The 22,706-nt window shown below is 38.3% G+C and overlaps 1 protein-coding gene across 5 annotated transcripts in view; it reads right to left on the bottom strand.

Moving 5' to 3' along the window:
• Ptprd (protein tyrosine phosphatase receptor type D) overlaps positions 1-22,706 on the bottom strand; it is a gene marked incomplete in the record, with an annotated part of 2,622,804 nt that overhangs the window by 918,604 nt on the left and 1,681,494 nt on the right. For all 5 annotated transcript variants that reach the window (XM_055629942.1, XM_055629950.1, XM_055629948.1 and 2 more), the window contains 1 exon segment: positions 19,299-19,352.

The raw sequence follows: 22,706 nt of genomic DNA, 5'->3' as shown, positions 1-22,706 counted from the left end.
ATTTCCAAAGTGGTTGTACAAGGTTACATCTTTACAAGCAATGGAGGAGGGTGCCTCATTCTCCATAAACTTTTCAGTATGCGTCATTCTTCGAGTTTTTGATCTTAGCTATTCTGATGTGTGTGAGGTAGAATCTCAAGATCATTTTGATTTGCATTTCTTAGATGACTAAGGACGTCAAACATTTAAGTGTTTCTCTGCTATTCAATATTCCTCTTTTGAGAATTCTCTGTTTAGATTTGTATTCCATTTTTTAAATTGGATTACTTGGTGTTTAACTTCTTGGGTTCTTTATATATTCTAGATATTAGCCCTCTGTCAGATGTAAGGTTGGTGATTAGCTTTTTCTAGTCTGTAGGCTGTAGTTTTGTTCTGGTGACAGTGTCCTTTGCTTTATAGAAGCTTTTCAGTTTCTAGAGGTCCCATTTATTGAGTGTTTATCTTAGAGCCTGTGCTTTTGATTTTCTGTTCAGCAAGTGTTCTCCTGTGCCAATGAGGTCAAGATTCTGCCTTACTTTTTCTTCTGACAGGCTTACTTGTAGATTAAGAAATATGTTTCCATAATTATTTAAAAACTTTGTAAACCAAAAGGTGCTTCTTTATGCAAGTAATCCAAATAATAAATATATCAATATTTGAATATGTAAAATTATATCAAAGAATTCCTAATGTCAGAAAAGTCATTTTAAGTCATGGTGCTTAGATTTCTCAGAAGAGTCTGACTTTAAACTGAATTTTTTCCTTAAAATTCACAACAAGAAGGTCATTAGAGTCCTTGTTTAAAATTTCGACGTTGGGTCTTTAGAATTTTTTATATCAGAGTCTACTGTTGCAACACTGTACACATAGAAACATGGGAAAGATAATGCTATGATTTTAGGGTTAAAAGTCCTTAAAGGAATCTCCAACTTCCTTGCTCTTTACCTCGTTAATCCTAAATGATGTCAGTCAGCTGAATTTAATAGCTGTGAGTAGTAGCTGGAACCACTGTGGTCAGTTCCAAATTATAGTATTGATTAATTGATTGTCTCTTCCAGTTGTGAATCTTATTAGTGCTGGCTCAGGCAGCTTGGCTAAGCGCCAAATCCTAATTGTCAATGGGAGGCAACAGGCTGCTTTACTGTTTCACTACTGTGTAGGTATTCAGAGAACAAAAAGCTTTTGAAAGATCATATGACAGAAAGGAATTTACTAAATCTAATAAATATGTAGTTACTGATTGACCAACACACAACAGGTAGTGGGGAAAAAGCTCAGGAATTCTTCACTTCTCAATAACAGTTTTCCAAACAGTTTAAAAATAATGAGGAACAGAAAGAGAAAGAAGCAATATAGTCTATGATTTTGAATGACAATGAACTCCCTTCAGAGTTATATAATTCATTCATTCAAGACACAGGTATGATGACTACAATTTATAGTAGGGTAAGCACCCATTTGTCACATGGAAAGAACTGTCCAAAAAGCTGGGGCCACTTATTAACTTGTTGCCCTCCAGGGCACTGGAATCATCTTAGGAAATACACACACACACACACACACACACACACACACACACACACACACACATATTTGTATTTATATATATATGTATATATATATATGAATATATATATATATATATTTTTTTTTTCACATTAAAAGCCAAAACAAGAGGTGCTGGTTTCTTGTTAACGTTCTGCTTTAAAGAGGAACAGAAAATGGATGGGTGTGTTTGTCGTTGATTCCTGCAGAATGGAAAATCTAAATGGGGCATTGAGAGGTTAATAACTTTCACAGATCTATAACTTTGAATTTGTTTGCTACCAGATCAATTCCTTTTACCTTGAAGCAAAAAAAAATTGGTATGAAATTGAGTCATTCTGATTAAAAAATTACACTCACATTAAAATATATTGATAATTATTGCTCTTTCTCATATGAACAACATTATATTTGATTTTACAGGAATTTAGAGATAAACCGTATTTAAAAATTAAAGTCTAGGTATTTGGTTAGTGTGTAGAATAAATGAGGAAAGTAAATTAAGGGTTCTTAAAATCCAAAGTGATGAAATCAAATGTTAGACATGACTGATAAAATGAGGATTTCAAGAAACAATACCAGGTAAAGTAATTGAAAAGTCAAATATCTATATAGACATTAGGATTATGCTGCAGTTTGTGCTGTAAAAGATAGTACAACAAGTAAATATGTTGATTAGGAAAATATATTCTTCCACAAGTACTATTAAGGTCAATTATTAATTAATTTTGTTTATATGAACATCCATAAGAAAAGCAATCATGTAAGAAATTCTTGACACACATCCTATAAAGATAGTTTCAAAAGATATAAATGCACAAATTTATTATAGCTGCACCAAAGTAAGGTCAAAATTGAGAAAACAATTTTAACAAATACTGTCATGAACTAGAGGAGATTAGACAGGTGCCAAGAGTAGTGTGTGGTAGTTAAAGCACTGCATATTTAGGATCATCTACTGAGCAAATGATAAGTCAATTCATACTATGGCAGATATATATCTAGTATATCAGCAAATTGAAAGGAGAAATATATCAGCCATATCTACTGCCTTGCATAAAACTCAAGTCCAAACAGATCAAAGACCTCAACATAAAACCAGACACACTGAACTTGATAGAATAGAAAATGGGGAACACATTGGCATAGGAGACAACTTCCTGAACAAAGCACCAGTACAACAGGCAATCAATAATTAATAAATGGGACCTCATGAAACTTAAAAGCTTCTGAAAGGCAAAGGACACTGTGAATAAGAGAAAACAACAGCCTACAAAATAGGAAAATATTTTCACTAATTCTACATATGATAGAGGGCTAATTTCCAAAACATATAAAGAACTCAAGAAACTAGACATCAATAAACCAAATAACACATTTTAACAATGGAGTACAGATCTAAACAGAATTCTCAACAGAGGAATCTCAAATTTCTGAGAAGCACTTGAAGAAAACAGAAAACAAAAAGAAAGAAAGAAATGTTCAACATCTATAGGCATCAGGGAAATGCAAATCAAAGTGACTTTGAGATTCCATGTTCTCCTGTCAGAATGGCTAAGGTAAAAAATGCTAGTGACAGATCATGCTGGCAAGGATGTGAAGCAAGGGGAACACTCCTGAACTGCTAGGGAGAATATCAGCTTGTATATGCACTTTGGAAAGCAATATGGCAGTTTCTTATAAAATTGGGAATCAACTTACCTCAAGACCTAGCTGTACCACTCCTGGGCATATACCAAAAGAATGCTATCCTATCACAAAGACACTTCCTCAAGTGTGGTCATAACAGTTTTATTCATAAGAGCCTGAAATTGGAAAAAATCTAGATGTATCTCAACTGAAGAATGGATAAAGAAAATGTGGTACAGTTACACAATGCAGTATTACTCAGCTGTTTAAAAAAAAATAACACCATGACATTTGCAGACAAATGGATGAAACAAGAAAATATCATCATCAGTGAGGTAACCCATACTCAGAAAGATAAATATGGTATTTATTCACTTATAAGTTTATATTAGTTATAAATAAAGGATAATCACTCTATAATCCACAGACCCTGAGAGGCTAAGTACAAGGAGAGATCAATGAGGGATCCATGAATCTCCCTGACAAATGAAAATAGAATATATATTGTGGGTGGACTGAAGGTGCATGGTGATGGGAACAAGAGGACTATCTTGAGAGAGGATAGAAGGTGAGAGAAAAGGGAGGGACAACTGGAATTTCAGGGCATTTTGGGGGTGAAACCTAGGGATAAAGGAAACACTCAGGGCTGTTATGAAGGTGACCCTAGCTAAGATACCTAGTAATGGGAGATAAGAAGCCTGACATGCCCTCTCCTGTAACCAGGCAGGACTTCCAGTGGAGGAACTGGGACAACAACTTAGCCATAAAACCTTCACCCTACAATTAGTCTGCCTTCAAGATGTGCTGGAGTAAAAGTGGCACAGAAATTGTGGAAGTGACCAACCAATGACTGGTCCAGCTTGCAACCCATGCTGGGAGAGAAAGCCCACACCTGACAATGACAGAAGGGCCAGGAACCAGAGGCCTAATCGCCTCGATGCCTTGGGTAAAACCAAACACAACCAGCAAGGGGAAAAAAAAAGAGAAAATATGATTCCTAATTATATTCTGCTAAAATCATAGATTGATGCCTAGTACAACTGTTATCAGAGATGGTTCCATCCAGAAACTGATGGAAATATATGCCAAGACCCACAGCCAAACCTGAGGTGGAACTTGGGGAATTCTGAGGAAGAAGGAAGGAAAGATTATAGGAGACAAAGGAGAAAAAACAAAACAAACAAACAAACAAAAAAAACCCAACCAATCAAACAAACACCCCCCCCAACCACAAGAAAACCCACAGAATCAACTATGCAGGGCTCATAGGGACACACAGAGACTAAAGTGGTAAGCACAGGGCTTGCCTTGTCTGTGCTAGGCATATTGTGGTTGTTAACTTGGGGTTTTTGTGGGACTCCTAACAGTAAGAGTAGGGGTGTCTTTGAGTCTTTTGACTACTCTTGGGACCATTTTCCTAATGTGTTGCCTCATAAACCTTAATATGATGGGAGGTTACTAGTCTTATTGCAACTTGGCATGCCATGTTTGGTTGGTATCCCTGGGAGATCTGCTTTTTTTCTGATGAGAAATGGAGAAGGAAAAAATTGTGTCTGTGCATGGCAGGGGGTCGTGGTGGTGGATGAACCTGGGAGAAGAGAAGGAAAGGGAAAATGTGGTTTGGATGTAACATATAAGAAAATAAATTAAAATATATCTATATAAATAAATAACTATATTCTTATATCTTAACTTAGAAGCTACAACTTAGGTTGTAAATCTTCCACCAAAGTCCCAAATACTATTCACCTTTTTGAAATCCTCAGCACTCAGCACCGATAATATGTACAATGCATGATCCATAAACAGTTTTGAAAGAAAAAATGCATTAGAATATGGGTTGAAAATCTACTTATTACTGTTGACAAAAAAAAAAGTCAGGCATTTTATTTCCCTAAGAATACTTAGCAAAGAGGCTTCTGCCTTGCCTCATGCAGCCACAGGTCCATCTGTGCTGCATCTACCACCACACACAATATTTGTCCTACTCCAGGATCTAGCCTGATGAGTACCTGTGATCATTCCATTCTTACTTTTTTTTTAAAACCTGACATATTTGTCCCAGGTCCTACAAACAGTCCCTCAGGGGATGATCATCCCTATCAGCACTGCGGCTGCTATCATGCCTCCATGAGTACCTGCCTCATGTTAAGCCACCCATAGGACCATTCTGGGATGCTACTTCCACCCTACTTGGTACCCAGACTTCCCACATCCTTCTCCAGGGGCTATCCTGTTGAATAATCCTGTCTTGTCCATCCATGCATTATCTGTAACCCATTACTTCAGCATGGCACCCACAAACAGTGCCCCAGCTTAGCCTGACCTTTTCTGCCTTCACTGAAAGAAGCTCTATGTTTGGTTGAAGGTCCTCCATACCCAGCCCCCAAACCAAAGGACTCACCCATGCTGTGTGCACTCATTCCACAGGGACAGATGTACCTCCACCCTCCAGGCTTGGAAAAGGAAGTACATCTTAGATGCCAGGCCTTCTGTCTACCTTACTATTCACAGAAGCCATTTCCAATGTCTAGACTTGACCCAACACCATATATTCTCTTCTACACCATCCTGCTCTGTTCACAAGAAACTCAGAGATAACAAAAATTCCATATGCCCAGATGTTATCACAGTAATACAAAAAAATATGAAAAATTAAGCCAATGTCTTCTCCAAAATCTAGTCATATAAAAATGTTTGCCAATAAACAATATGTAGATAATCTCCAGGGTACAGAATTTTTAAAAAATCATAAACTTCCTCTTTGCCTTTCAGGATGGGGAATGAGCATTTTAGTCAGGGTCCCCTCTCTTGATTAGTTTCTTTAGATGTACAGATTTTAGTAGGTTTATCCTGTATTACATGTCTATATGAGTGAGTATATACCTTGTGTGTCTTTCTGCTTCTGGGACAGGTCACTCAGGATGATCCTTTCCAGGTCCCACCATTTACCTACAAATTTCATGATTTCCTTATTTTTCATTGCTGAGTAATACTCCATTGTATAGATGTACCACAATTTCTGCATCCATTCTTCAGTTGAGGAGCCTCTGGGTTGTTTCCAGCTTCTGGCTATTACAAATAAAGCTGCTACAAACATGGTTGAGCCAATGTCCTTACTGTGTACTTGAGCCTCTTTTGGATATATGCCTAGGAGCGGTATGGCTGGAAGAAAACAGGAAACAAGCTAGGAACCTGCCACAGAGGGCCTATGAAAGGCTCTGCCCTGCAGACTATCAAAGCAGATGCTGAGACTTATGGCCAACTGTTGGGCAGAGTGCATGGAATCTTCTGTAAGAAGTGGGAAATATTAAGATCTGGAGAGGACAGGAACCCCACAAGGAGAGCAACAGAACCAGAAAATTTTAACACAGGGGTCTTCCTGTGTTAAAATGGAGACTCATACTCCAATCAAGTACCATGCATGGTGATAACCTAGAACCCCTGAATAGATGTAGGTAGGACATGGCAGTTGAGTGTTCAAGTGGGTTACATAGTAATGGGAAGAGGGACTGCCTCTGACATAATCTGATTGGCCTGCTCTTTGATCACCTCCACCTGAGGGGGGAGCAGCCTTACCAGGCCACAGAAGATGACAATGCAGCCACTCCTGATGTGATCTAATAGACTAAGATCAGAAGGAAGGAGAAGAGGACCTCCCCTGTCAGTGGACTTGGGGAGGTGCATGCGTGAAGAAGTGGGAGGGAGTGTGGGACCGGAAGGGGAGGAGGGAGGGGCTTATGGAGGGATACAAAGGGAACAAAGTGTAATTAATAAAAAAAGAAGATGAAGAAAGAGGAAAAAATAATAAACTTCATCAAATAATTTAAGAGGATTAAAGACACAAAGAAAGGGAGGGAAACAAGTGTGGATCAGATGAGGGGAGAATGGGGGTGGGAGGTAAGATGGCTGGGAACAAGAAACTGGGGAGGGACATCTCTTGGTCAAGCTGGAGGCCTGCTACAGGGTAGGCTTCTAAGAGAATATGGGTGTGACTCTCGCTGAGACTCCTAACAGTGCCTGGCATGAAGACTGAATTGACCGCCTCCTAGCCCGGCAATACTAGTGGAAAGAGCGCATCAACCATCCACCGACAAAACTTTTGAAACAAAAATTACCCTGCCTACAAGAAGTGTAAGGATAAGGAGGGAACAAAGATAGAGGGAAAGTCCAAACAATAACTGGAACAACCTGAGACTTCAACCCACAGTAGAGAACCAGCCCGACACTAATAAGGATAATCTGATATGCTTTCAGACAGGAGCCAAACTTTATTGTCTTCTGGAAGGCTACAGCCAACAGCAAATTGAGACAAATGCTGAGAATTGCAGCCAAGCATGGGGAGGAACTCTGGGGGTCCTGTGGAAGTGCTGGGGGAAGATGGCAGGGCCTAGTGAGGACAAGAACCTCACAAGAAGACCAACAGAGACAAATAACCCAGTCACAAGGGGGCTTTCAGAGACTGAGCCATCAGCTAAGGAGCATGCATTGTCTGGACCCAGGCTCCCTGTTTGTATGTGGCCAATGGACAACTTCATCTTTATATGGGGCACCTGATGAGTGGAGAGGGCGCTGTTTCTGACATGGACTCTATTGCCTGCTTTTGGATCACCACTCCCTGGCAGTGTTACCTTGCTTGGCCTCAGGGGATGAAGATATGAACAGTCCTGATGTGACTTGATGTGCTGGGGAAGGTGAGTGGGGGTGGTGGTGAGGTAGGGAACTCCCCTTTTCTGGGGGAAGGGGGAAGAGAAGGAGAAGGAAGGGAAGTGGGAGGTACTGGCAGGAGGAGAGGGACAGGGCACCCTCAGGATATAAAGTAAATAAAATAATATACAAATTTTAAAAATGTCTATATTGTTGGCCCTTTGGAATGAGGAATAAGCCTCTTCCCTAGGGTCCTCCTTGTTGTTTCCCTTCTTTAGGATTATAGATTTCAGTATATCCTATATAATGTCCTCTTATAAGTGAGTATATACCATGTGTGTCGTCTGCTTCTGGGATACCTCACTCAGGATGATCTTTTCTAGTTTCTACCACCTGATTCCAAATTTCATGACTTTCTTGTTTTTAATTGCTGAGTAGTATTCCATTGTGTAAATGTTCCACAATTTCTGTATCCATTCCTCAGTTGAGGGATATCTAGGTTGTTTCCAGATTCTGGCTATTACGAATTAAGCCGTTACGAACATAGCTGAGCAAATGTCCTTATTGTATGGTAGGGAATCTTTTGGGTATTTGCCCAGGAGTGGTATCTTGAAGTAGTTATTCCTAATTTTCTGAGAAAGCACCAGTTAATTTCCAAAGTAGTCTTACAAGTTTATATTTCTACCAGCAAAGGAGGAATGTTCCCCTTTCTCCACATCCTCTCCAGCCTGTGTTGTCACTTGTGTTTTTGTTCTTTGCTATTCTGATGGGTGTGAGGTAGAATTTCAGGGTCATTTTGATTTGCATTTCCCTGGTGAACATGGACATTGGAGACAGGGAGAAGACAGGGAACAGGACAGGCACCAACCACAGAGAGCTTCTGAAAAAAAATCTACCCAGCAGGGTATTAAGACCGATGCTGAGACTTATAGCCAAATTTTGAGCAGAATGCAGGGAATCTTATGAAAGAAGGGTGGGATAGAAAGACCTGGAGGGGACAGGAACTCCAAAAACAGACCAACAGAGGCAAAAAAATCTGGGCCTAGGGTTTCTGCAAAGACAGATGCTTCAATCATGGACCATGTATGTAGAGGACCTAGACCCTCTACTCAGATGTAGATCACAGGCAACTCAGACTCCATGTGAAGGGAATTAGGGGCTCTCTCTGACATGGGCTCAATGGCAAACACTTTGTTTACCTCCCCTGATGTGGGGCAGCCTTGCTAGGCCACAGAAGAAGAGAACACAGCCAGTCCTGATAAAAACTGATAGGCTAGGGTCAGATATAGGGGAGGAGGGCCTCTGCTATCAGTGGACTAGGGAAAGGGCATGGTGGGGAAGAGGGAGGGATGGTGAGACTGGGAGGAGATGAGAGAGGGGGCTGGAAAGTGAATAAATTATAATAAATAATATTTCAAAAAATAAAATAAAACTAAAAGCAAAATACCTGAGGAGAAAGACCTTAAAGAGAATAGATGCCTTAGTTATAACTGAAGAAAAGACAAACATGAAGCTGACAATCTAAAACTTGAGAATAGAATTCAATCAAGAAATAAAAACATTTAGCACAACTCAAGCTGATATGAAAATGGAATGGAAAAGCTTTAATAGTTCAACAATCAAACTCAAAGGAAAGCCTTACAAGTAGAATGAATAATGCAAAAAGTCACAATATCAGCTCTCAAAAGAAAAGTACAGGATCTAAAAAAAAAAAAAAAAAAAAAAAAAAAAATCAAGAAACATGGATAAGTTAAAACATAAACAAACCTTTACTCTGGTCTCTACCCATTGGGCTATCTTAGGTGATGGGTGTTAGTTTCTGGTGGTTCCTGGAATCCTGTGATAGGAAAGAATCCCCTCGGCAGGAAGATGATTTATTCTGAAGGAGGTCTCCTCAGCTTTTTGGGTATGGTCGCTGAATGGCCGATGTTTTTCAGGAATTGTCGCAGGTCACCTCAGGCATATAGACCTGAGTGGTAACTATGGTCCTTGTTAGTCAAGAGGGCTCTCCTCTAACCCAGTCCTGCAGACAGCTGCCCTGCTTCTGGGTTTCTTGCTGTAAATTTAGTGAGCTGCTGCTGTAACCTGGGTGACCTGTGGTTTGGTCAGTTTAATTAGGGATAACTGGTTGCTCCTTGGAGCAGTATCTGGGGGTTGATCTCGGGGATTCCAGGCCTTGTGGGCCTGAGGTTGGGGCTCTGTGCTCTAAGTGCCCAAGCAGTAATCAGTGCCAGATGAGCTTTGCTCTCATGCGTGCAGCTGGAGGCTAGAGTCAGGAGCCTGTGGATAGCCAGAAACTTTTCCAGAGCTAGGTGTTGTGAGGTAGGGCCAGATATTTCCCGCACCTTGGGGTTTTCTCCCAACAGGAAGGCCCAGTCTGTGGTGTTTGGGTTGGTGCATAGAGCGTGCAGGCGCTGGCAGGTGGTGGCTTCAACCTGGTAAATGGGCAGGAACATGAATCCGAGGAGGGAGTAAACAGGGAATAGGACAAGAGCCTACCACAGAGGGCCTCTGAAAGACTCTACCCTGCAGAGTGTTGAGACAGATGCTGAGACAGATAGCCAAACTTTAGGCAGAGTACAGGGAATCTTATGAAAAAAGTGGGAGACCTGGAGAGGATAGGAGCTCCACAAGGACAGCAACAGATCCTAAAAGTCTGGGCACAGGGGTCTTTTCTGAAACAGATACTCCAGCCAAGGACCACTCATGGAGATGGCCTGGGACTCCTACACAGAGATAGGCTATGGCAGTTCAGTATCCAAGTTGTCTCCAAAGTAATGGGGACAGGGACTGTCTCAGACGTAAACTGATTGGCCTGCTCTTTGATCACCTCCACCTAAGGAGGGAGCAGCCTTAGCAGGCCACAGAAGAAGACAATGCAGTCACTCTTGATGAGACCTGATAGACTAGGGTCACAGGGAAGGGGAGAAGGACCTCCCTTATCAGTAGACTGGGAGAGGGACACAGGTGGGGAAGAGGGAGAGGAGGATTGGGAGGGGAGGAGGGAGGAAGGTACAGGGGGGATACAAAGTGAATAAACTGTAATTAATAAAAACAAAAATAATTATATTAAAAAAACAAACACAAACACAAAAGGAACTCACAGGAAATTTAAGACACCATGAAACAACAACAAAAACTAAACCTTTAAATTATAGGCATTGATTAGGGAGAAGAATACCATAGTCAATGGCATAGACCAGATCCTCAGGAGCATAGAAAAACTCCCTCAAGCTAAAGAAAGACACACTTATACAAGAAACACAAAGAACCAAACAAACAAGACCATGGAGATTAAACAACACCTTACTTGATGAATGGGTAAAAACATAAATCAATAAAGAAGTAAAAAACTTCCTGGACCTAAATGAATGTGAAAATACAGCAAAACAAAACCTCTGGGATACTTTGAAAGGATTCCTATGAGGGGAATTTGTAGCTGTGAGTGAAAAACTAGAAAGATCACAACCAATTGGCTTAATGGTGAAACTCAGAAAGTTAGAAAGAATAGATCAAGTGAAATAAAATCCCAATTGACAATAAGAATTAGTTAAAAATCAGAAATAAATGAATGGAAACAAAGAAAACAATACAAATAATCAATGAATATAAGTAGTTGTTTTTTGAGAAGATAAGCAAAACCAAAAGGCCCTGACCCAAACAACCAAAAATACAAAAGAGATAATATAATGATCAAACAAACAAAAATGAGCAGGGAAACATGCCAACAGGAGCCAAATAAATTCAGAATGTTATAATGGAATGTGTTAAAAACCTCTACTCCATTAAACCAGAAAACTTAAATGGATGAATATCTAGATTCAACCAAACTACAAAAATTAAGTCAAGATGTCAGCAATCTAGTCAGGCTCAAAACAAATAAAGAGATTGTGAAAGTAATTAAAAGCCATCTAGCTAAAATGCATCCAGGGACAGATTGATTTACAGCATAATTCTAACAAGCATTCAAAGAATATCTACAGCCAATACTTCCTAAACTATTCAAAGCAATTGAAATAGAATGAGCCTTGCAAACTCTTACAAAGCCAGTATTGCCCTAGTATGCAAACCAGATAAATGTACAACAAAAAAGAAAATTACCAGCCAATATCTCTGATTAACATGGATTCAATCAATATACAATAAGATACATGCAAACAGAAAACAGAAATACACTAAAAATATTATACAACATGACCAATTTGGCTTTATCTCTAAGATACAGAAAGGATTCAACATATGCAACTTATAAATGTAAGAAACCACATAAATTGACTTAAAGACAAAATTTCATAATCACCTCAGTAGAATAAGAAAAGGCCTTTGACAAAACCCAATACACATTCATGATAAAAGTCCCAGAGTCTGTGTGGCTATTCTAAGGAATCATACTGCAACACAATAGAAGCTGAATATGAGAAACTCATTGCCAGCGTCATCCTAAATCTAGAGAATCTTGAAGCAATCACACTGACAAATGGAACAAGACAGTGATAGCCACTCTGCCCATTCATTTCCAGGATGGTCCTTGAAGTACTAGATGGATCATAAAGGCACGAAGAGAAAATTAAAGAGATACAAATAGGAAACAAAGTCAAAGTATTTCTATTTGCAGACAACATGAAACAGGACAAAATTCTACAGGAAAGATTTTTAAAATGATAAACATATTGATGAATACAGCAGGATGCAGACTCAGCTTTCCACAATCAGTACAATCTATACACTAACAACAATCATACAGATTAGGCCATAATGGACACACTTCTGTTCATAACAGCTTCAGTGAAAAGAAAATCTCTAAAATAAACAGAAGTAAGGAAATGAAAGACCTTTGTAATGAAAACTTTAAACTTTGAAAGAAGACACAGACAAAGAAACTAGAAAACAAAAAGACATCCCATACTCATGGATTGTTAGTCAACAATGTGAAAATGAACATTCTACCAAACTTTGTTTATAGATTCAATGCAATCCCAATTAAAATTCCCATTTCACTCTGACAGAAATGAAAACCACTGTCTTAAATTCATATGAAACCAAAAAAGACCCAGGATAGCCAACACAATCCTAAGCAAAAAGAATAATATGGGGGAATTACAGTTTCTTAGAATGGGCAGAGTTAAGCATTTTGAAATATCTGTAGTGGTATCACACGCACTGTGAGAAAATTTAACCCCTATTATGTGATGACAATACAATCATGCTTGTTAACTGCATAAAAATAGTTTCAACAATCATTATACATGTAGAATGATAAACAATAATATCTACTTTAGGAGTATATGAATCTGTTTTATTACTTTCCATACATCTGGACATTATCTGCTATGTTTAACACATGCAGGCACAATTTTGTTCTCTCCATAAAGCACTTAGGACATACGTCAGATTCATGTTGTTTAAAAATGCAAAGCCAATGCAATATAGCTTAACTCCTCTGTGTGTCTCAATAACCACAACTAATCACACACATAAATCACACACACACACACACACACACACACATACACTACAACACAGTCTTGCTTCTTATTACAATTTAGTATTGTACTTATTATATAGGCCAAGGTAGAATTCATAAACCTTTTGCCTCAGTGTAGTGACTGTGAGAGTATTGCACCTGTCTTCTAATATACAATCTGTGAATTTAACTGCTGGGTTATCTTTTATACTTGAATCTCTGAGTTCCCATGCACATATACATGCATATACACATACATACACACAAAAACTAGTATACACATGGTGAATTAGCGCATGTGGTCTTCAATTATGAATTTTTATAGCTGGATGATCTAAGTTAGACCCTGCTGTGATTTAGGTTCTGAATGTTCTCCTTATGTTTTCTGCCATCTCCAGCCACAATGCTTTGTGGCTCTGTTGGAATCTTTAAGAGTGGGGTCTGCTGGGAGGAAGTTTGGTTTTTGGGGACATGCAAATCCTTTGAAAGGGATTTGTAATCCTAGATTTTCCTACATCTTGCTTTGTTTTTTCTGCACCATACTAGGACCAAAGCCACAGGATAAGCCACCATAGGTGATATCTTCTGAGACTGTATGCCAAGCAAACCCCTCCTCTTCTTAAACTGATTATTTCGAGAATTTAGTCATAGCAAAATAAAGCTGGTTAACCTAACCTCTAGACAAACCATTAGATACATGCTGCAGACTATAAATCAAATTGCGGGTAATACCTTTCAATGTTTTTCTTTAAATGACATACAAATAGTGCAAAGTTTTTGTTCTTTCCCTAGAATAAACACATGCAACTCCCTCAAGCAGATAACATCCCACTGACATTTCTTCTGTCCACAATGGTCTGCCTACTCAATCAAACTTCTGTTAATTTAATTAATTAAAAATTAATTTATTTTTCCTTTAGCTTGGATTATAAAATTTTGACTGTAGTCAAAGATCTCTATGGAGATTTGAATGGTTTATGTTTCCAAAGTAGTAGTAATCAGAACTTTATGAACAAGCCTTAAAATGAACAAAGCAACCTTGGAATTTCTGATTTTCTCAATTGATGTAATTTCCAGGGATTCCTTAAAATTATAGAAACCTACTACTATGTATGCAAAAAATAGACACTGGTCCATATTAAATTGTGTACCTTGTAACATACAATAAAGGGCTATTGAAACAAATTAGATTAAGCTTGTTCAAATGAGCTAACCACTTGGCTACAGAACCAGCTATGTTGTCATCTTTCCTTCTTAGGCTTGTGCATTTCCAAATTGGACATTGTAACAGTGTTTGGCCAGCATGACTTGGTTACATTATGAAAACTGACACTGACAGTTAAATGAAGATGAAAGCTCATTTAAACAAATTGACCCAAATTAGCCAACCGTCCTACAACAAAATGTTATGAACCTATAACTGTAGACTACTTAATTCAAAACAGCCAAGAGTCATCTTAAAATAAAGTTTTGATAGGTCTTTCCAGATTTCAACATGGATTTGAATCCAGATACATCTGTGAGGCACTGGGTGAGATATTTTGCTTCCTTTACTTCTCGACTCATTCATTATAACACGGAGATAATTAAATTGGAGACTTCAGAAATGTGCTGTAAAGAGTCAATACAGCTTGTATACAATGAGCTTCAGACATGTGATACATTATCAAAAATAAAGCTTAAGGACACTAGAGAGATGGTTCAGCAATTAGAGTACTTTGCTGCTATTTCAAAGGACCTAAGTTGGTTTCCCGGCACTCACATATGGAGAACTACTACCAAATCTAACTCCATCTCTAGGGATATCCAATGTCCCATTCTGGCATTCTGTGGTACCAACACGCATGTGGCGCATGTATGAGTAAGACAGAAAATACACACGATACAGCAAAATATATAAAATGCAACACACATAAGTAAAAAATACAATAAAGTTTATATATATATATATTCATATTTATATATTTCTTAGGATTTCTTATGCTGAAATGAAACACTATGAACAAAAACCAATTTTTCATCTTACTCTTCAACATTGCTGTTTGATACCAAAGGAAGTCAGGACAGGAACTCAAGCAGGGCAAGATCCTGAGGACCTGATGCAGAAGCCATGGAAGGGTGCTGCTTACTGCTTCTCATGGCTTGCTCAACCTACTTTCTTGTAAAACCCAGGAACACTAACCCAAATGGGCTAAGCCCTACCCCACCACTGATCACTGAAAAAATGTCTTACACCTGGATCTTATACAGGCACTTCCTCAACTGAAGTTTCTTTGTCTCTGCTGACTAGCTTGTGTCAAGTTGACACAAAACCAGCCAGTATTTTTAAGCATTAAGGATATATGTAAACAAAACAGATCCTAATTTCTTGGCAAGAGTAAGAACTGAAAAATCTTATAACACTTCAGGATTAAATGCCTGCATTTATTGCATTCAAGGCTGATGTGAAACATTCACATAAAGCAAAGGGAAAAGAGAATGTCTAATTCAGTACATTAGGTGGTGAGCTTATGATGTCAGACACGTGGAAGAGAAGAGCTGGAAAATAGATTAAAATAGATATACTAGGGTTGGTTTTATGCAACTCCCTGCCAAAATATCTTGTTATTTTTGTGGACAGTATGAAGAGCAAAGAATTATAAAGTGCTGGTCAGATATGACAACCACAAGAAAGACACTGTCAGGTAAAATGAATATTTGAACACTTCTGGGGCTGTTTTTAGAGCTCAGTTTTTGGTGGAATGGAAAACTCAGAATTTGTGCTGGGATTGTCATTCTAATTATTTAATTGTGAAAGACCTTTGTTAACTTGACTGCCACTACCTTTATCTGTTGCAGGAGGGTATGTATGAAGAAAAAAATGTAAAGACATTTGCTTTGTGTGTAGTGTCCATTAAAGCCTCAATATGCTACCAATATTACTTGTTTGACGGTTTTCTCTACTTTATTTCATGATGGGAAGGCCATTTTATTATTTTGTTTTTATTCACCTTAGAAAGCCAGGTCGGTGAGTAAAATAATTGAAATGAACAACTAGTCATTTTCTTTCTTTCTCAGGTAGTTGGTATTCTATGATTAGGTGTCCATTTCATCTTCAGAGAATGAATTAAAATGTGTTGTTTATTTTCACTTCCAATTGTGCCTGTAAGTGGCAGCTAGTTTCCTGGTGGTTCAGCTTATGGTGAAAATGAAAATGATAAGATGACCTCTGCAGTGGAATTGCAAACCTCTAAATGGACATCAAGTGTTATGTAGCATTTTTTTTCCCACATGGCTCATTAAATTTTCCCCACAGTCACAGATGTAGGTACTGTCACTGTCTCTACTTCATAGATGTCTAGGCACACATCTAAGCTGACTGATAAGGGTATAGGTGGAGGAGAAGCCTGGCAAGTCTTGGTCTACATTATGAAATTTACCCTTCAGAGTATAAATGTCAAAATAAAGTATATTTGAAATGATTTTTTAAAGCCTTAGGTTACTCAGGAACCATTCAGAAAGAAAATAAGAACATAACTTGAATGATTAGTTCTATGGAAAAAGAGTGCCCTGTACTCTAAACAGCTTTTCTTTGTGTGTGTGTGTGTGTGTGTGTGTGTGTGTGTGTGTGTGTGTATTATTTATATTTTTCAGTGATCTCTGGGGCAAAATGTACTCAGAAAACAGAAAGTGATTGTATACAAATGTCTCATGATTATGACAGCATCATAAGAGAACTATGAAAAAAGACTCAGCATTCATCATGGTATCCAGAAAATGCTGTGTGGGGAGTTGAGTTAAATCTTAATCCACGTAAGTGACATGATGATGACAAAAAAGAAAAGAAAAAAGAAAAGCTAAAGGCCTGAGATAAATGTACCAATAAATGTACCACATCTCTCTTGTTTAACTTTCTTCTTCCTTAACTTCCATGTGGTACCTGGATACATGAAGACCTTTTTCTACTTTTTCTGTATGCACATAATGTCTTCTTTTAATTTTATTTTTTTCATAATTCATTCATTATATATCCTGATTGAAGCCCCTTCCCTCGACTGCTCCCGGTCCCACTCACCCTCCCTCTTCCTCCATTCCCTTCCCCTAGTTCACTGAGAGGGGAGTGTTCTCTTCTGCCATCTGCCCATAGCTTATCAAGTCTCATCAGGACTGCCTGTATCCTCTTCCTCTGTGGCCTGGTAAGACCACATCACTAGGGGCAAGTGGTCAAAGAGCAGGCAATCAAGTTCATGACAGAGGCAGTCCCTGCTCCTTTACTTGGGAACCCACATGGAGACTGAGCTGGCAATCGGTTACATCTAAGCAGGGGGGTCTAGGTCCTCTCCATGCATGGTCCTTGGTTGGTGAATCATTGTCTGCAGGATGCCCTAGGCTCAAAGTTTTTAGCTTTGGTGGTCTCCTTGTGGGCCTCCTGTCCACTCCATATCCTTCTATACCCTTCACTGCTACTTCCATAAGACTACCTGCACTCTACCCAAAGCTGGGTAGTAAGTCTTAGCATATGCTTTGATCACCAGTTGGGTGGAGCCTTTCAGAGGACCCTCTATAGTAGGCTCCCATCCTGTTTCCCCTCTTCCACAGTTTCTGTTTGGCATTCTGAAAGAGATTTAAGCATCTCCCTAGGATCCTCCTTGGTGTTTAGCTTCTTTAGGTCTGTAGATTTTAGTATGGCTATCTTGTATTATACAACTAATATCTGCTTGTGAGGAAGAAAGCAAAGCCTCTTCCATTGCTGGTGGGTGTGTAAAGTTGTACAATCAATTTGGAAATCAATCTGTCTCTTTCTCAAAAAATTGGGACTAGCACTACCAGCTATACCGCTCCTGAGTATATACCCCAAAAGATACTGCATCATTCAACAAGGATATTTGCTCAACTATGTTCATAGCAGCTTTATTTGTAATAGCCAAAATCTGGAAACAACCTAGATGTTCCTCAATGGAAAAATAGATGCAGAAATTGTGGCATAGTTACACAATGGAATACTATTCAGCTATTAAAAACAAGGAAATCCCAAGGCTAGCCTGGTGTGCATAGTGAGTCCAGGACAGCCAAGGATACACAGAGAAACCCTGTCTTGAAACACCCCCCCAAAATAAAGAAAGAAAATAAAGGAAAAAAGAGAAAAAAAAAAACCAAGGAAATCCAATCTTTTCTTTTTAAAGTTATAAGAAACATTAACCCATAAAATTAGAGAAACAGTTGATACATTTTTAATATTTTCTTTAAGCTAAAAAAAGTAGTTTTAGGTAGTTATAACTTTATCAACATGAGCAAGTATATGCAAAAATAACTTAATCTCTTGAGTTTATTTTGGAATTTATTACCTGTTTACCAATTGGCAGTAATTACATGCTTATCTGACAGATCAAAAGAAGTCCTTTAATTTATTTGCTAATCTGTTTCTTCACTTTATTCCCTCATTAATAATAAATAACTTCCTAACTTTCACAAGAACCAAAATAAAATATGTAGGAGAGAATACTGCCAAGGACTAATGCTTCATATCAGCAGACACTAACTCAATCACCATTTAAATCTATAGACATATGCTATTCTGATTCAAAATTTTAACCCATTGTTATTGTTTTTATATTGGTGCCTAACATAGGCACAAATGAAAAATGAATATCTCAGTGATAGATTATTTCCTAGTTGTTTTGAATAGGTTGTAATATAATATACAAAATCAAAATCTACATTAAAGAATTACTATTAATATATTTTATGGCCATATCAATGAGCTAGATGAAATACCAGCATGCTCTCTTTCTCCCTTCTATCCTGAAGAGTATTTATCGAGTGTCAGCTAGTTATTAGATACTCTATATAGATATCGTGAACATTTAGAGCAACACAGAAATCTCCTCGGATTTTGGCCGTAGGTTACAAGGTAGTGAAATCGACTTTTCTTAAAATGGTGAATTGAGACCATCATGTCCAACATACAGTGGCCACATGGTTTTCTTACAACATGTATTTCGTTCAGTCTACTAACTATCAAAGAAGAGCAGTTTAATATGTGCAGTCAACTCACCATATACCTGTAGTATGTTTCAGAAACAGTTCCTGGCCTCAGAGTGTTGAACACCTAGCCATAAATACAGAAAACAACCACTGTTAAAACTTTTTTCATTAAATCACTTTTAAGATATATTTTTTCTTCTTTTGAGCAAGGATTAAGACAGAAGTGGAAAAGCAAGATGGTTAATAAGTTGATAACAATTTTAAAAAGCACAATTTTTGAAAGAGCAACATGGAAATCTGTGATCTTTTCCATAGGCTTCAAAGTCATGAAATTTACTCTTAAAATGTTGAATATAGACCATCATATGCAACATGGTTACATGGTTTGCTTACAACATTTACTTCAAGTCCACTGATTATTTTGGCTTGTTGTTTTGTAAGATTGCTTGTGTTTCAAAATATCCATCTTTTGTTCTTTATAGAACATGGACTCCAATGCTGTTAATAAGTCACTTGCAAAAAACTAATAGAAACCATTGTCTTTTGTACAATTTCCAGGGCTAATAAGTAGTAAAGAATTCCGAATCTTACAGTATTCCATCTGTGTAAAACCATTTTATTAATATTTAAACAGCCATACCCCTGAGGTTCAGGAAAAGTCATTGTCTTAATTCCCAACATTATCCTTAAGTAGACTTAAAGTCGAATCTATTGATTCTTATTAATTTTGTTTTCAAAGGGATTCCTTCTCTCTTTAAGCACCTTCTTTACTCTTTTAAGATGTTTAACACTTGTTTCCTTTTTAGTTCCCAGGCAGTTGTCCTTTCATGCAGAGAGCTTCCATCTTATCATCTTCCCTTCATGTTCCCACAAAATGACTCAGGCTTCTGCCTGTCACATGGCAGGCTGGCTCTTTATCAGATTGCCTCCTCTGCATTCTGTCTATAGCTCTGTTATGTTTTGTATTCAAGTGCTATTACGTGGTTGTGCACTTCATGGTGCAGTATATTCTTTTAAGCATCCCATATATGAGCACTCATTCTGAGATCCCCATCCACATGTCAGCTTCCTGAGAGCCCAGAGGAGAAAAAAATCTTAAAGACCCAGTGGATGATATTTTAGCCACCAGTTTTCAAGATCTCTGTCATTTTCACTGTGAGGTCCACTAGAGTTTTATGTTGTTAAGAAGGAACCAAATGGTAGCCATTTTGAGTAAAACTTCCAGTTTGAATAGGGGTCAAATAAAGTTTAAATTTCCAAGACTTTCCTGGGTAACTAACATCCTGCTTGGCAGAGAGAGACATGTATGTGGGTAACTGATATCCTGGTTGGCAAGTAGAGAGATGAGTGCTAGGCAAGTTGCCCTGCCACAGTTGAATAATCTAACCAATGAAAACAGAATAAGTGTACCATATAGGAAAATGTCCCTGGGAAAGTCCTCTATCCCTGAACTCTGATTGGTAGAAAAATGTAACTGTACCATGGCACAGATGTTTGTGGTTATCAGGCTTAAATGTTCTCTGTAACTTTCTGGCTCAGCGTTGCAGTTCTGCTCCTGAATGTGTTCTTCATGTCTGATAGATCAGTAGCAGCTTGATTACAATAAAATTTCCTTTTCTGCATTGACTGCTGTTTGAGTACTGTTTTATCTAAGTATACCTCAGAACAATGCAAATGAGGACTATATTTCTGCTCTTTCAACCAAGGTATTGGGTATTTGTTACAGCATTCAGCCTACTTACAAAAAGTGGTTGGTTTGGTGTTACCTGTTGGAATGTAGTCTATCGTACGTACTCACCATCGTAACTGTTTTTTTCTCATCCTAGGTTATATCTGACCCTTTGACACAGTAATGTTATATTGTGACACTCTCAATTGTTTCAATAACTTGTGAATTTTATATCTTAAAATACGTCATGAAATTTTCATAAGTAATATTGTTCTGGAAATAATTAATTCTCCTGGAAACAGGAAGAGTTTCTTTTGGTACCAGCATCAAGATACCTCTGGTTATATGCTTAAAGATAAGAACTGATTTTGTTAAGGAGATCAAAGCAAATGGCAGCTTCAAACAAGGTCTTTCAAAGCTGTGATTGTAAGCTTCTGTTTGCAGGCTGTGTGCGAGATAGTGACAGTATTGCAAGGCACATTCAGACATAGAGCCCTCAAAAACTCCTGGATGCAGTGTGATTTCAAATGACCTCAAACCTCTACTGGGGATTTAGTGCCAACAGAGAGAAAAATAAAAGGTAATTTTCTTTCTTTTTCAAAACAATAACCAATCATAGAACTCAAGACCTTCTGCTCTCCACATATTACAATGAAATAGCTTTTAAAGTTTAGATAAAAATACACATCTGACTAACATCAACACTCATTCAGAAAGTTGCCATGTATTTCTTCCTGACAATCTTTCACCCACTTCCTCTTATAGTCAAAAACTACTCCATCCCCTGATTTCTAGCATCTACCTGTTTGAGGCCCCTTTGGAAAATCTTGGTATAAATCATACTTGCCAGTTTCTACATTGTTTTCAACTTCCTGCTTATATTTTTTGTTTGGTAAAATAATTTTGAAGACATGCTTTCTTTTATCAGCTGTGTATAAGTGAGGAAAATCTAGGGGAACTGGCCAGCGCTCTCTGTTTCCTTTATTTTTTTATATTTTTTATTATTATTAATTACACTTTATTCATTTGTACCCTCCCATAAGTCCCTCCCTACTCCCCTCCCGATCCCACCCTCCCTCCCCTTTCTGCATGCATGCCCCTCCCCAAGTCCACTGATAGGGGAGGTCCTCCTCTCCTTCTTTCTGATCTTAGACTATCAGTTCTCATCAGGAGTGACTGCATTGTCATCTTCTGTGGCCTGGTAAGGCTGCTCCCCCCTCAGGGGGAAGTGATCAAAGAGCAGGCTAGTCAGATTATGTCAGAGGCAGTCCCTCTTCCCATTACTATGTAACCCACTTGGAAACTGAACTGCCATGGGCTATATCTGTGCAGGGGTTCTAGGTTATCTCCATGAATAGTCCTTGGTTGGAGTATGAGTCTCTGGGAAGTTCCCTGTGTTCAAATTTTCTTGTTCTGTTGCTCTCCTTGTTGAGTTCCTGTCCTCTCCAGCTCTTGCTATTTCCCATTTCTTACATAAAATTCCATTCACTCTGCCCGACAGTTGGCCATCAGGCTCAGCATTTGGGACAGACCCAAATCTGTTTCCTTTATTAAAAATGAATATGAGGCTTTGGAATCCAAATGTGCAGCTGCCCTGTTTTTCAAATAAAATTATATCCACTCACATATACTTCATTTATAGATAGGATCTACACATGTCCACAGAGTACATAGTGAGATTTTGATATATCTATATAATATGTAATATTCAGACCATGGTAGTTGTTGTATCCATCACCTTTGATTTTTTTCTTTTCTTTTTTTTGCCACTCTGTTGGGTACATTCAAATTCTGTCCATCAGACATTTT

Source organism: Psammomys obesus, unplaced genomic scaffold, assembly GCF_907164565.1.
Source record: "Psammomys obesus unplaced genomic scaffold, mPsaObe1.curated_primary_1811, whole genome shotgun sequence".
NCBI classification, from domain to species: domain Eukaryota; kingdom Metazoa; phylum Chordata; class Mammalia; order Rodentia; family Muridae; genus Psammomys; species Psammomys obesus.
This window is presented reverse-complemented; position numbering and strand designations above follow the sequence as displayed.